This window comes from Odontomachus brunneus, unplaced genomic scaffold (assembly GCF_010583005.1).
Source record: "Odontomachus brunneus isolate Ranch 3 - 2012 unplaced genomic scaffold, Obru_v1 Obru_scaffold_092, whole genome shotgun sequence".
NCBI classification, from domain to species: domain Eukaryota; kingdom Metazoa; phylum Arthropoda; class Insecta; order Hymenoptera; family Formicidae; genus Odontomachus; species Odontomachus brunneus.
This window is the reverse complement of record NW_022639542.1, coordinates 377,814-393,528: the sequence shown is the minus strand read 5'-3', so window position 1 is coordinate 393,528 and position 15,715 is coordinate 377,814. Positions and strand designations below refer to the sequence as shown.

Genomic DNA, 15,715 nt, shown 5'->3' with positions numbered 1-15,715 from the left:
AAAAAAGATTCGAATCTCGGCTAAACCGAGAAATCCGGCAATTTTAATAAAAATTGTAACAAAACTGGCATAGCTGAGATACGAACCATTCTAAATATCTTTAACCGAAATTCCAACCGAAATATTTTAAATCTGCTAAATTAGTTAAAAATGGTTCGAATCTTGGCCAAAACGAGAAATTATTTTTATAAATAATTTTTTTGAACTTTTTACATATTTTGTTTGAACATTTTTACATATTTTGTTTGAACATTTTATTTATACAAATAATTTTACATTTTTTACTTCATAATCAGCAAACTAAAAACGCCTATAAAATATTTGAGTTGGTCTCGGATATTTAGAATATCTTCGCTAAAGATATTTAGAATGGTTCGTATCTCAGCTATTCCGATTTTGTTAAAATTATTTAACTATATTTTGTATTCAATTTTATTTTTTATGTATTTTTGTTGTACTTATTGATGATAGGAGTGAGAACATTAAAAAGCTATAAACTGCCCGTGAAACTCAAAGTGGGCCAAAATGAAAAATATGACCTAAATATTTTTTGTACTTCTACATTTGTGTCAAATTAGAAAGAATCGGAGCGTAACTTTTGGATAGGTTTACTTGTTAGCCTTTTAGTCTACGTGTTTGTTGAACGTCTGATAATTCCTTTTGTCTCGTCGCTGACGTAACGATCCCTAAGTAGAAAGAGCAACAGCTTTCTAGCCACTGACTAGGAATTTTGATTACTGGCTAATTTCTGATCACTTTAGGAGACGCTTGTTTTGTCAGTAGCTCGACGATAAAACTAGTCAGTTTCTAGCCAATGTTTCATCAGTTTCCAACTATAAACTTTTTCTTATACAAAATTTTATCAAATAATTTTCATCGGTTAATTCTTTATATTGTAAAATACTATATTTTATTATTTCATATAAAAATAATGTAAAACTTGACTTTCAGAAAGTAGGTTTTCTCACTTGCAAATTCATTTATTATTAAGATAGGTGGATCTATATTTTTAATTGCCATTTTTCTTGCCTAGTTTCTGGCTACTAACTGGTCAAGAATTTTTTTTTTTTTTTTTTATTAACTTCCTAGGCAATTTACAATCTGTTTTAAATAAGACAATAAGTAAATTTTATATAGACATTATTAATATGCTGGTATTCTCCCATTGGAGTATACCTTACAATACACAACCACATCTCGATTTAATTTGTATGAGGTTAATTATATGAGGTTAATTATAAATACTGGAGTCAAGAAATATATTAATATTTTTCTATTTAATTTCTGAACAGTTACAATAAATATTCTCGGCCAGTAAAAACTGTCGCAAGTTTCTGTATAGTGACCAGTTTTTTCTAAAAATTTTCTGTTAGGACGACTTATTCATCTCACGTTATTTTCGAAACGCATGATGCACGTGCGTACATACGTATGTATACATGTTTATCTGCCCGAAGGGAAAACTACGACTACGAAGTTCCCTTCTACACTCAGTATTTACCCGGTGTTAATCCGGTGTGGATAACCCAGTTCAGAGGCGAGTACTATCGACGCGAGTGTATATTGCAAATTGAGACAGCCAGCAGAACATTTGAAGAACACGTTTTATCGCGGATTGATATCGATCGCCTCGTAATGACCGGTAGATTGACGCGAAAATATAAAAGCGACTATTTTGCAACGATTGATTAAATTTCTCGGCGCGTGCGATGCTTCTTACACGAGATCACCGTTGCTCCTATGTTCTCACCTCTCTCTCTCTCTCTCTCTCTCTCTCTCTCTCTCTCTTCCTCTCTTCTCTCACTCTCTTCCTCCTTCTCGAATTATCTTCCCTACTTAGGTTGTATATCTTCGTTGTATCCCTCGAACGATCACGCGTAAAAGACGACCTGCTTCGCGCATCGGAGCTAATAATTAATTCACGCCGTATCTCAGGCGGGACTCCGCGCGCCGCTTAATGCAATTCTTAGGAAGACGACGTGAATTATAATTAAGTTCTATTCTCGCAGAGCGAGAGGGGGATTTTAAATATTGCTCTGATATTTATTTTTTTAAAGACAAGCGGCGCGGCAACTAGCGCGATTTATTCACGAGACTCACGTACCATTAGTTTTATGCAGACACGTATTTACTCAATATATTTCGAGATTATACCGTGTTATAATTTCTCAACAGCAGCCAGACTGCGACGCGAATTCTCGCTCTGCGTTTTGCCTTCGGAGACGTGAGCTCTATATATGTAGTAAACAAAATTTTTGTTTTGATTTAAGATAAAAGTACCAATGCCTCTCTTCTCTCTCGACACGTATCTAATCCTGGATATTCTAATTCTTTTGGTTTTTATCAAATACGAATGTTTGAACTTTTAATATAACACACATGTATCGAAAATATACATATATTCTGTTGAAATATTCGTATTTAAAGACCGAAACAATACGAATGTTCAGAATTAGATACGTGTTTAGAATTTGGTATTTTTAACTTAATATTCCCTACTGGAATGCTCACAATTTGCTAGGATTTAAAATACATTTTGAATAAATTTGACTCTTGCGATAAATTTGCAACAAGATTTGCGAATATATAAATTTATAAAATATTTATGAGACAAGTGACGTTTATGTGGATGTAGTATGTATTTTTCTATCTGTGTGTGCACTGGACATATGGAGACAGTTTGAATCGTGATTGACGAAATCGATTGTGCCGAGATACCTACGACAAGATCACTTGTTCGCGATCAGACCACGTCTTTTCGTCTTGGCCGCGGGCGAAATTGCTCCATTCATACCTCGCATACTTCCCAGCGCGCGCACTCTCTCTCTCTCTTTCTCTCGTCTCGCGCTCCCCGGGAGCATGCGTAATTATGAGGCCATCTCTTGCATTCAGGGTTTACCTGGCCGCTACCTGCCGCCGCTGGCGGTGTTGGTAACCTCGTTCTGAATCAAGGCGGTTCGGTCGCCGAGCACGGCCAATCGAGAACGTTTGCGGTCGGTGAATGACTGCGTCGAACGGTGCGCTTGTCAAAGCGCACACCCGATGTATAAACACGGCACACCGCCGCGATACACGTGTGCACACATGTGCACATATGTGTGCGTGCGCGCGCGCGCGCGTATGTGTGTGTGCACACGTGTGTGTGCACGTGCAAACACCGGCGCGTGACGACGCGTGCACATATACACGCCGACGGTGGTTACGTGGGATCTCGTCGTCCATCCGTCCGGCTATAGGCCAGCCGGGGTGTGACAGATTTCACGGGACGACGAGCTAACGAAAAACTAGTCGGCTGTGAGGTGAGAGGACAGAGACTACATCTCTACCCTCCCCGTCGGCTCCTCGTCGCCCCGGGACACCCTCGCTGGACGTATACCGCCTGCTTTTATCCGACATTCCAGCCACCACCGCCAGCTGCCACGAGCCAGACACACTCCGGGGTATCCGGCCCGAGAAATATCGCTCGGTCTTATCGTGGACTTGCAATTGTTGTCTTTCGCGGCTGAGATCTCTCCGAGTGCGAATTAACCCAAATCGAAATACTCGTTCTACAATAATCCTACAAGTTCGAGAGAACTTGGGGTGCGGATGGAGAATCTCGAGATATATAATACTGTACAAACAGTTGTTCTATGTTGCGAACGGCTGCATTGAGAAAAATGCCGTGAGTCGGTCAATAGAATCGGTCAAGAAAATTCCGTGATTGGAATGATCCTCTCGATTCAACAGCAATGTTATTGGAACTGATATTTGAGTTACTAAAACAAGTACATTGTATATTTCAAATTTGTCCAATAACATCGCTATTGAAAGAGAAGATTTATTACAATCACTCTGTTGACCGATTCTATTTATATACTATATATATTTTTATATAACACACACACACACACACACACGTGCGCGCGCGCGCGATCAAAGACCGAAACAGCTAATGATTTGTGAACTTAGATTATTATCGAATCGCAACACAACACTTTCACAGACTATTGTCGCAATTCTAAGCAGAATCGTAAGTCTCGTAAAATTTGTCAGAACTTATGAGTAAATTTACAAGTCTATACAATATCATATGTCGTAAATATCTACGATTTCATGTAATTTACGATATTTATGATATTTACGATATTTAAGTGATTGTACGACATATGATATTATAGATTTGTAAATCTACTCATAAGTTCTGACGAATTTTACGAGAACAAGTTACGAGACTTACGATTCTGCTTAGAATTGCAGCATTAATCTTGTTTATTTATCTTTTTTATATACACAAAGTTCGCGGGTGACTATCGATAGATCAGTAATTACCAAAAATTCTCGTTCATTCGTATCTTTAGTTGTGTATTTCTCACCACTCTTAATTAATCCAGAAAATACGTTCCCGCATTCCAAATTAATCAACAGAAATGCATAGTTATAGATATAATTCGAAAAATCGAAAAATATCTGACTCAATGTATCGAGCATCGAGCTATCGGAAATCGATCTATTGAATGGTCAGCTATTCACGGACTTGAGTGTACAGAGGGCGCATTGCGCGACCGTTTTCGATCTCTTTGCTCCGAGCAACCGCCATTAACACATCGATCGACATCGCTCTGCTTATTACGCGTCCTTGGTCAATCAAAAGTGAGTCTCGTGTGGAAACAAGTGCCGGGAATGCCGGAAACAGCGATGTGCGATCGTCGAGATGTAACGTGAGTACTTCATTAGACAGTAATCTCCTCGTTTTCCGATATATACAGTCGGGTATATATGCTTGTCGATATATGCTTGTCGCGACGCGTCGAGTTGACGTCTCTTACACCCGTCATTACCATCGACTCATTTGAATAGTACTAGAATCGGGCGATCCTCGCATTTATTATGCGGGAATTATGCCCGTATTCATATATTTATATTTAAGGCTTGACTCTATGAGTAAAGTAAACGTCCCAGTGGTCGAACATACATGTTCCAATGACATATTGGTTTTATATTTTTCTTTGTTGAAATGCTTTTCAATATACAAAACAATATAATAAATGAAAAGAAATATTTAGTTACTTTGTGATTTTGTTTCATTTATTGATAAGCATCTTAATAAACACAAGTATATTATCAGTAATTCAATTATCGGTATATATTCAATCACTAGGACGTTTACCTTACGGGCATTAGAAATTTGGTGATAATCAGAGCAAAAGAGAAAGATAAAATGCGATGCGAGAGAGATAGCGCGACGTTGAATTTCTTTGTTGAAATGCTTTTCAATATACAAAACAATATAATAAATGAAAAGAACTATTTAGTTACTTTGTGATTTTGTTTCATTTATTGATAAGCATCTTAACAAACACAAGTATATTATCAGTAATTCAATTATCGGTACATGTTCACTAGGACGTTTACCTTACAGGCATTAGAAATTTGGTGATAATCAGAGCGAAAGAGAAAGATAAAATGCGATGCGAGAGAGATAGCGCGACGTTGAATCTTAGACGGTAACGTCGGTATGTAGTAAGAGGAGACAATTGTATCCGCGAGAGCGCGTACTTGTCGGATCGCGACACGGCGTTTGGCGCGTATTCACGGCGTCTATAATGCATTGCGCGGGGATCATTGTCGTCGATGTTTTTGGGTAACCTGCATTGACACATCGATCAACATCGACCAGCATCGCTCCGCTTTTTACGCGTCTTTAGTCTATCAAAAGTGAGTCTCGTGTGGAAACAAGTGCCGGGAGCGATGTGCGATCGTCGGGATGTAACGTGAGTACTTTATTAGGCAGTAATCTCTTTGTTTTCGGGCACATACAGTCGGTGCTTGTCGCACCGACATCGAGTTGACATCTCTTGCACTCGTTATTTATCATAGAGTTGCTCAAGCAGCAATAAGTCGGGCGATCGTTGGATTTAACCGAGAATTGGAAATACGGCGATGCACATTTATCGCGTAATATCACATTGTATTCGCGTTCATACTCGAATCTAAGGTTAAAATTATCGCTTTTCCACACACAAAGAAATAACTCAATAATATCAGCTAAATCTCAATGGCTCACTCTGAACTTAGCTAAAGGACTAATCGTTTTTTTATCATTGCTAAGAGTTGACTATCACAGGTAATCCCATGCATTCGCTGTGAGATACAAATTTAGTACTTTAGCATAAAAGCGTACATTTGTTTGTGGAGTAACTAAAAAGATAGAAAATATTTTTATAAATATTTTGTGCGAATTCATTTCGACCATTCGCTTTCCTTCACGTCGCTACGTGTCGTCTTATTTGATGCGCTACAATGTTACTGCTTAAGATTACAATTTTACTGCTATCACATATTACAAATTCACGCGCTTGTCGTAACATACGATGTCCTCCTGTGCTAAACATCTCTCGAAGTATCGCAATAAAATCGCGAATAGCCGTGTGCCGCGAATAGAACTGAACTTTGCAATCGAGTCGCGAAGGACACGATAATCGCGATGCGATCCGATTGTTTCTACGAGGAATAATAAAGTGAAAAGCCGACGCAACGCACAAAGAATTCGTCGAGAGTCGTTATCTCCGCGCGGAGGCGAGCCCTCGTTAAGCTCTCGATCCTTTTCCCGACTTTTGCTCCTCGTCGCGACCACCTGCGAGCTCGCCTTGACGAGGGAATCGTCGCAGCGCAATGGAAAAAACCGTACCCCGTCGGGTCGGCGCTCCGTGTAAGTAGTAAAAGCGTTTACGATCCGGCTGGGTCGGTAATTAGAGGAACGTCCGCGCCTCATCCGTTTTCTCCCGTGGGCTTTCTTGCCGTTCATTGTTGCGTTGTTTCGCCGACAGATTCGTTACAGGAATTCGCGGCAGTTTCCGCGACGAGATATGAGATCGGCGCGCGTTTTCAACGATGCATAAAACGCGACTGGCTATCCCGGTGCTTGCCATCGCGTTTTTTACGCTCATTTAATGCTCGATACGACGATACGTTAATTTTCCCCTCGGAGGATTTCGCGGATCGTCTTCGAGAGAAATGCACGTCCTTCTGCAGAGCAAGTCGAATTAATTAAAAAAAAATGCTCGAGATATTCATGAGGTAAAAATATTTCATCCCCAATGGAGACATTAATAACAGTGATACACGGAGAGAATATTATAGTTTCTTGTCATATAAATTCTTTTCAATTTTACTATATTTTTAGTAGCCTAGAAATAGATAGAAAAATTTATCTTGCGGAGAAATATAGTAAATTTCGCCAGATACATATTAAGTGCTTTAATAGCACTCTAATTTTTCTGTTAATTTAATGCAAAGTAAATATGTAAACAAGTAACACAAATAATATGTCAGGAATTAACACATGAGCATGTGAAAAATTTTACACGAAAATTTCTGCGCAGATCGATTTCAATACAAGTACAACATTTTTTAACAACACACTTTGTTACCGCACATATATTCTACGTTGAAAATATTTTGAAGCCAAAACAATAACATTGTCCAGAGTTAGATATTATTTATTATCAGTACCCAGGCATTAATACTTTTACCTTATTCCGAAAATTCGTTTTGAAAGGATCAGTTATAACAGTTATATCAGTTTGTTATAACATTTTGTTCTCCTTTCTTTTGTTAATTCGACTGTCTCGTTTATTACAGCGAAGCTAGAGAAAAAAAAAGAAGAGAAGACGATATTCGTCTCTATTCTTCAAGAAACTTTTAATCCGCGAATTTTTGCTCTCGTTTTTATAAGAGGAGGAAATAGAAGAACAGCGAGTAGTCTAAACAGAATTTTTTCCGAGTGTATGCACGGATTATTGCGAACAACCGCGCATTTACTTTCCCGTTGTGTCCACGGGCGCTGGTATTTGACTGTATTCTGCATTGGATTATAGCATCTGACCGAACGGTGCTCAGTGCTGGCAGGAATTTCGGTATGGCGGTTTGTCGCACAGGTGACAGCCGTTCGATCAGCGTTCCGAGCTCCTGCACACAGAGCCCTTTGTACACGCAATAAGTCTATCGGGTGTCGCACAAGTTGTATCGGTCTCCCGTGGCTCATATATCGCGTGTCAGTACGTAACCAGCTGTAATGAAGCGCTTGATTTATTAATCAATACGTTTTGCCCGTCCTCCAAAATTTCACGCTTCAGTGAACGTGATATAAACGGAACTCGGTCTAGAATTGAAAGTTCATAATTCGAAGAATATCCCGAGCATGCAAATGTTTTAGATAAATCTGTGTTAGTAATTGTTACTTGAAAATTATTTTTATATCTGCAACTAAAATATACTAAAATATTTGGTACGTAAAATTTGAGGTTGGCATTATGTTTTTACTTGCAAATATGTATAATTGAGAAAGCAGTCACATGTATTATTGAGAGAGCAAAACAACAAATTTAGTGATTCTATAATGCAACGAAATTATCACAAAATATTACCAAACATTTGGGAACAAATATCTCATTTTTAAATTTCCGGCCTACTAAATTTCCGTTTCGACAACAAAATCCACTCTTCAGTGCATTTACAGTCGCGAAACAAATTTGTTCTCACTTAATCTTTCTCAACAATCTTGGAAACTGCTGTTCCTTCGCCTCTCGGCGAACACCTTCGTAAGGTCCGTAACGTGAAACGCGATCAATCGTCGTTCATCGACACTGGCACGTATCCGGGAACGCCGTCCATAAAACACCTGTGTTCTTTAATCGCTGGAGGGAAAGTTTGCGGATAATCTGATCCACTTGGTTTTTCTCTCTCCATTTATCTTGTTGACGGGGTGGCGCACAGATTATCGGTCACGATGGTTTGTGACTTTTGTCGGCTATATTATCGCTTTTCGCCGCCTGTGCGGCAAAAACTAAAAAGGGTCAGCGAGATCGTCGTAATTCCACCGGGCGAGATTAGAACGTGCCGTCCAGAGAGGGATGCTGTAGCCCGCCGGGGAGAGAGCTGCGTGCCACCCCCAAACGAGGAACCAAGTTTGCACTAGTAAGGCGGTGCTCGGGCCTGTTTCCCCCCTTCTTATCGACTATTCTCAAGCTCGTGTCTTCGAGTGCATCTGGCATCCTCATGCTGTTGCTTCTTCTTCTATTACTTCCGCTTAGCTCGCGACATAACTTTCGTAATTTCGGAAATCAGGCCGCCCGGCCCTCTACCGCGATCTCCTCCTTACAAATGCGAATCGGCCGGCTTAAAAGAGGCATGAGCAGTCGAGTTCGTGTGAGAAGTTTCGCGAAAACTTCCTCGCGCTTCTCGTGACAATGGTTGAAAAATGTCGAGTGTAATTCACGAGAATCTCAAATTTGAGGATTATAGAAGCCGCGTTCTCCACAGAATCTGAGAGGAGGAATGTGCACTGAGAGAAAAATGTTTGGTATTTGTGACTATATTTAAGTTGTATTTAAAAGAGCATTAAAACGAAACAGTATATATATAAAGTAGGAGCGTTTCTATTGAAGATCAGTGAATACACTCACTAATCATCGGTGAAATAATCTTTTTATTGATTTATTCAGAAACATTTTTAGTGATTCACTTTAAAAGTGCAGTCTTAGCATTCGATAACAGTCGTCTCCGTTTCATGGGAGGGGATTTTACGAGACGCTCGGTGTTTCATATACGAATAAATTATCGAGGTATATCAAGTATAGCGTTGCGTTACGCACCGCGTTAGTAAAATATAACGGCGATATCTCACGAACGTGGTGTCTTCGGGGTAATTGATAGACGGTCGTAAAACAGGCAGGGACGTCTGCAACGAGGGAGCGTCAGGCATTAGTTGACGCGCGCGAAATGGTGTGTAAAACGTAAAGTCAAAAGTCCCGTCTCATTTCTCGTCTGGCCTGATCTCGTCTCGTTTCGGCTCGGTAGGTTATTAGTCCGCGGCGTTTCTAACTGTGCATTTTGTTAAGCCGCGCTTTTTTAATCCGGTTCCGCAAAGGTAATCCGCAAAAGTAATCCGCAAAGGTTCGCTTTTAATAGTTACCGGAAAGTACATTTCCGCGAGTTTCAGCTGCTCTCCCGCGAAACGATGTCTGATTTTGTTGGAACTCCATTGTGCTGCGTTATTCCCCTATCGTGTTTTAGTGGGGATTTTTTTCGCACCCCGAATAATCCGGCATAATTAATCGAAGGATTAATGAAACGCGAGGCCGTGCACAGCTGAACGCGCGCAGCTGTTCAACACGCGAAGCTGCAGTTTAGCACGTTTGAATTGCACTTCCAGCTGCATAATCAGCGAGTTTTTTTATTAGATACGTTAAGGGGATGCTGGAGTCGATGACGAACAATGTCGATAATGCAGACGATCGTCACTAACATAATCACGCTATCCTTTTCGTATTTCTTGTATATAGAAAACTTATATGAATATGTGTTGCTTTGTTTTACTATATTCAACGGAAAACCTAACCATATATGTGTAGAAATCTTTTCGCAAACTTTTTCAATATTCTTAAGCTTCCAAATGGAGATGCGAAGATATAGCAATATTCTTCAAAATTTTTCTGTTTGGAGCATCCACACTTTCGATATGTACAAGCTGCGGAACTTTTGGATTAGGCAAATATTACACTAACTGACAGCTTGAGATTTTACATTAAAAATTTTTTGTTCGTTTTCGTCATCGAGCAATTCTCCTATTTATTTTTGCATGTACTTTTATTGCGTAAAAGCATTTGTAATTCTATATAACCAATACGACGTAAACTTTGCAGAAAAATGTCAGTGTTCTGTCGGTAAAGTTTTCAGCTTCAGCATCCCCTTAATGCGTATCATTGAAAAAAAAAAGAGACAACTGATTACACACACGACGTGAAGAGTTGCGATCGAGGACACATGAGTGGTAATGAAATATTGTCTCGCGTTTAAATTGTACAGCGACATCGGTCGCGCATTATTCGCGCGCGATTTATCGCAACGTTGTACGCGGTATTCGTGGTTCGCGCTCACAACGACGTCAGCGTGCTCAATTTAATTCAGAGTTTGCACGCGGAATCCCGCGAATCGCGTCCGACAGGCGTGAGTGTTATGAACCGATCATTAATCCGCCCAGCGTAGCCGTCTCTGGAAAAACAGTACCGATTTTTCCCCGTCGTCGCGCGTAATGCAGTTTGCGCGGACGCTATTAAAAAAGTTACTCCTCCCGGCGATGTTGAATACGCATCTGATCCCTCAACGTCCCTGGCGCAATCGTATCATGAGTTACGCGTATACACACACTGAAACTTAAACTCGCGAATGTTCTAATTAACGTGTTGATTAGTGATTCGATTGGCCTATCTTTGATTTAATCGTCGACGTGGCCGTCTACTAATTCGACATGCGCGCGGATTGAAAAGTTACACAGACCTAACCGCCCTCAAACACGTTTAGTGTCTTTAAAGGGATTACAAACTCCAAAAATGGCGTTAACGTGAAGGGGATCGTCATTAACATGCACTGAAAAAAAGGATTAGTTCGTCGAGACCAAAATTTGGTTAAAATCCCTCCCCTAAATATTGCGCCAACTGACGGGGCTCGAGACGTCAATTTTAAAATCGAGTTTATCGTTCTCGTCACATACCGAGCAATGCTCGGTTCATCTTGTTGACGCTTTTTTTTTCTTCCCGCGTCGTTGTCCGCGCCTGTGTTTATTTATAATCGACTTTTCTCGCGAAGTAAGATTGCTTTGTTTCTCTCTGTCTTTTCCCTCTCTCTTTCTTTCTTTGCTTCTCTCCCTCTCACTCGTGTCGCTACAGAGACGGAACGGTACCTCGCAGACCGTATCGGGTATCCACGTTGAACGTTAAGTAAAGGAAGCTCGAGCAATTTAAAAGTTTCCCCGAGCGTAACTACCGGCGGTGCCGTATTACTTGTGACTTCGAGATTGCGTTGGAACTACTGTCACGAATCGTGTGCTTCTTAAGGTAAGTCCGAAAGTCGTCCTAACGGCCTTGCCGTTGGAAATAGCTCGGACGAGCATTTTTCTTTACGTCCTCCTACGTTTATCCGGCTTTCGCGAAATCTTTCACGTAGAAGAGCGAACGGAGGGCCAAGGGGCATCGATCATGAGGGAACGAGAGCCGGGATTCGCGTCGCGAAATGCACACGAAGGAAATTAGAATATCGGGTCGATTCTGTTTCGCGCTCCCTATGTTTCACGGAAACGTTGCCGGTTATCGGATTGCTCTCTATTGGCATTTTGTAAAAGAGAATGGAAAAATCGCATACGAGAAAGCTATTAAAAGCGCGGAGAACAATGGGCGTTTTATTAACGTGGATAGTAACTACAATAATGTTATACACGTAGCTGAAACAATGGTGGAGAACCGTATAATTATTCCGAGCTGTTTTCTTTGCTTCCTACGCGATGAAAGTACTAAATGGGCGTAACAAGCTTTCTAGCTTGTAAATTAGTAATTAGCCGGCAACATGCTAAAGAGGATTCTAGAATAAGCTCCGGAATAAGGGGGGATTTCGAAATAAGAGAGAGAGCTTGACGAATTCAATACCTGTGTATGGGTCTTATGGGTAACTTTGTGCCGCATGCAACGTATTACATCGATCACGATGATGTCTTACGTCGGAAAAGATCGCTGAATGTTTCAACGGAAGTATCGAGACATGCTCTGTGAAGGATAAATTATTCCGCGCAGAGAAGAGAAAATAAGAAATTATTTCGTACAGAACAGAAGATTCGTTTCACTTGTTTTAAATTTAATTTATCTCAATTGTCTGTGTGTGTAACATTGAGTCTGTAAGATCTGAACAAATATTCAATCATTCAGCGACTTTCTCGTAAATGGTTTAGGAAAATTTAAAAATAGGCCAAGTCCGTTAGCAGATTTCAATTTTACTGCGTTATTATCTTGCAGCTGGGGCTTTTCTACATCTCTGAGAACACAAATATGTTAAAAAATATCGATTTTCAACATGATTATGGTAGTTTAAAGTTAGCCGGGTCTAACACCGAGATTGTACTGTATAATGCAGAAAATATAATTGTGCGCAGAAGGTTAAGTCAAAGTTTACTTATTTATAGCTTAATTCCCAGTTTCGTTAATGTCGAGTATAGTCTTAACCTGAGTTTAAACTGTCTTCAGATAGTTAAGTGTTAAGACAGACTTAAACTCAGGTTAAGATTTTAATCGACGTTTTAGGACGTTGATAGAACTGTGAGCCCAAGTTTTTCGATTTATGCCTTCGTTTTTACCATGTCGATTGAACCTTAATCTGAGTTTACGTAAACTCTATTCAGACGAAGATTTCAGCTCAGGTTAGGTTAAGGCGCAATCGACGTAGAAACGGGCACTATTCCTGAAGCATCACCGGGGTCCCGCCGTGCCTTGTATACGCGCGTATACTTTATACTCAGCAATAGAGACTTTCATTCGATTTTATGCAGCGTGACGAAGGAAGATTCAGCCGCGAAGGGCTCGTAGGGCACGTTATGACACGTTAAGAAGCGTAAGAGCGTGGATAAAATGGAAAGGTCTCCGACCAGACGACCTAAAGGCCGGTCCGGACCGGCGGCGGCGGTGGCGGCGGGTCGTCGTCTCGGCGACGACAGCCGAGCGGTTGCGCTGATCGATCCTCGTCTTTACGATTATGGACAAACGGGTAAACGCATCGATAGAATATCGTGTCTAGTGGAACCCTCCCTCGCGCTCGTTAATGTCTGGCGGGGATAACGCTGGCGGCCGCTGCCGCCGTCGTTGCTGCCGTCGACCTGACCCCGTGTCAAGCTCCGCTACAGCATTCGCGACTCGACAAATACAATTATATTCGCCCCAACCTGCGCCCAAGCCGGGACTCGTCCGAGTAGAGAAGTGCTTGTGAATACACAAACTTGCCCCAGATATCGGTTCAACTCCCCTGCTTCTCTCTCTCTCTCTCTCTCTCTCTCTCTCTCTCTCTCTCTCTCTTTCTCTGCTCTTCTCTTCTCTTACCTCTCCATTCTCATTTCTCTTGCAGTGCGCCGCTGGGCCTCATCACTGAAAACATGCTTTCGTCGCGCAACCCTTCCACATGGAACCTTTCGAAGTCCTCTTGGCGGTCCCTCGAGTGCAGCCGGTATCTGTGTGCTCGCTCTACCTTATCACACTTGTCCTTAAATTTACTTTGCTGGATTGTTCATTATCCGCAAAAGGTAAATTTGCTTACTTTGCAACCTAGCCCGATTTTACTCGCTGTTACGCGTTGAGTTAATCTCATACACGATTCGACCGACCTGCTCGGGAAACGCGTTGCGACACGAAGATGTGTGCTTCCGATCGCGAAATCCAAGAAACGTGAAAGCTGCTTGAATATAATTGATGCATATATGTGGTTAATAATGTAATATGTTTTCGAGCATTCTATTTGCTTTAGTTTCACGCCAATATTCTCTCGTTTATTATCTTTCACGTAGCGGGATGATGAAGGCGTCATCACGTATATAATTTAATGCACGTATGAAGCGTTATATGAGTTTTTTACTCATATAACGCTTCACTTTTCAGTTTCACTTTTTGCAAATTTCTCAATTTTGGTATGTTAATTTTAATCGAAGCACACACATGTGTGATTAGTGCTCCATTTCTCGAAATTAAGAGCTTTACGGGAAGTAGAGTTGATCAGTTTGGCTTTTTAGAGCCTCATTGTGCGGCTTGATACTTACTCATTATTATAATTATTAAAGCATAATTTTATTCAACGGGCCATTTATTGCCGGGCCATTTTTTCGATTTTTTCAGATCAATGCAAATTTATTAGGTTCTACAATTTTCAATTCTACATGTTACATGCAATATTGCAAATTGCGTAACAAGATATTAGTTAAAATGTCAAGGCATATACGGAGAGAGAATATTGTAGTTTTGTTTTCATATAACTTCTTTTTAAATTTACCATGTTTCTAGCAGGAATAAACTCAGAGATCTATATCGTTAAGGGATATAGTAAATTTCGCTAGAAACATGGCATATTTTAGTGTTTAAAATGTAAGTAACACGTGTAAAAAAATGAAAAGACAATAAATTACTGCAGAATGTCGATCTATTCTACGAAGTTCTACAGTAATTTCATAAAAATTTTGTCTTGATTCTGTCGACGCTTGTGAACGAAGTTGGTTATTCTTCTGCGCAACGTATCTTATCGTACGAGTTGTCGACTTGTTCTTGTAATTTGCTTCACCATGCGTTGCGCAACACGTTTTACAATCGCTTCGCTACTTGGTCCGACACTATCAACGTCGGTTACCCGCTCATACTCGCTTGCTTCGTGCGCGCGCGCGCGTGCGACCGTCAAATACGCATGACAAGTTAATTTACTCGAGTTAATACGTGCATCAGCACAGTCCACGTGCTCTCTATATGCTCTCAAACACTATCGCGTTCAACTTTGACGAAATTGCGTATTATCCGGCGCGAAACTTGCGCCGCAGTTATCCGTCGTTCATGTAACTATGCATACGTGAGAAAGCAGCTTACGGGATAGAACTATTGGCGTGCGTGAAGTTGGCACCTCATTTTTTAGCACCGCAAGTTTTGACATGAGTTCCATTTGCACCCACAATAGTTCTATAGTTCCTGATAGGTTATAGCAATAGTTCCGTCGAATTAATAAAAAAAATGAATTTTTTAAAATATAAGGTGCCAACTTACCACGGCACCGCAACATTAAAAAAAAATTATTTTGATAATTTTATTTTACAGTTCTCGAAGTACTCTATAGTTCCTGATATGTTTTAGCAAGAGTTCCGGCCTCTAACTATTTTTAAACAATT

At 40.5% G+C, this 15,715-nt stretch overlaps 1 long non-coding RNA gene across 1 annotated transcript in view; it reads left to right on the top strand.

The window, feature by feature from the left end:
- The first annotated feature begins 4,422 nt into the window (after nucleotides 1-4,422).
- Nucleotides 4,423-15,715, top strand: part of LOC116848258 — a 32,559-nt gene continuing 21,266 nt past the window's right edge. The window contains exon 1 of the long non-coding RNA XR_004378935.1: nucleotides 4,423-4,700. This is a non-coding gene — a long non-coding RNA (uncharacterized LOC116848258). The remainder of the gene's footprint in view (nucleotides 4,701-15,715) is intronic.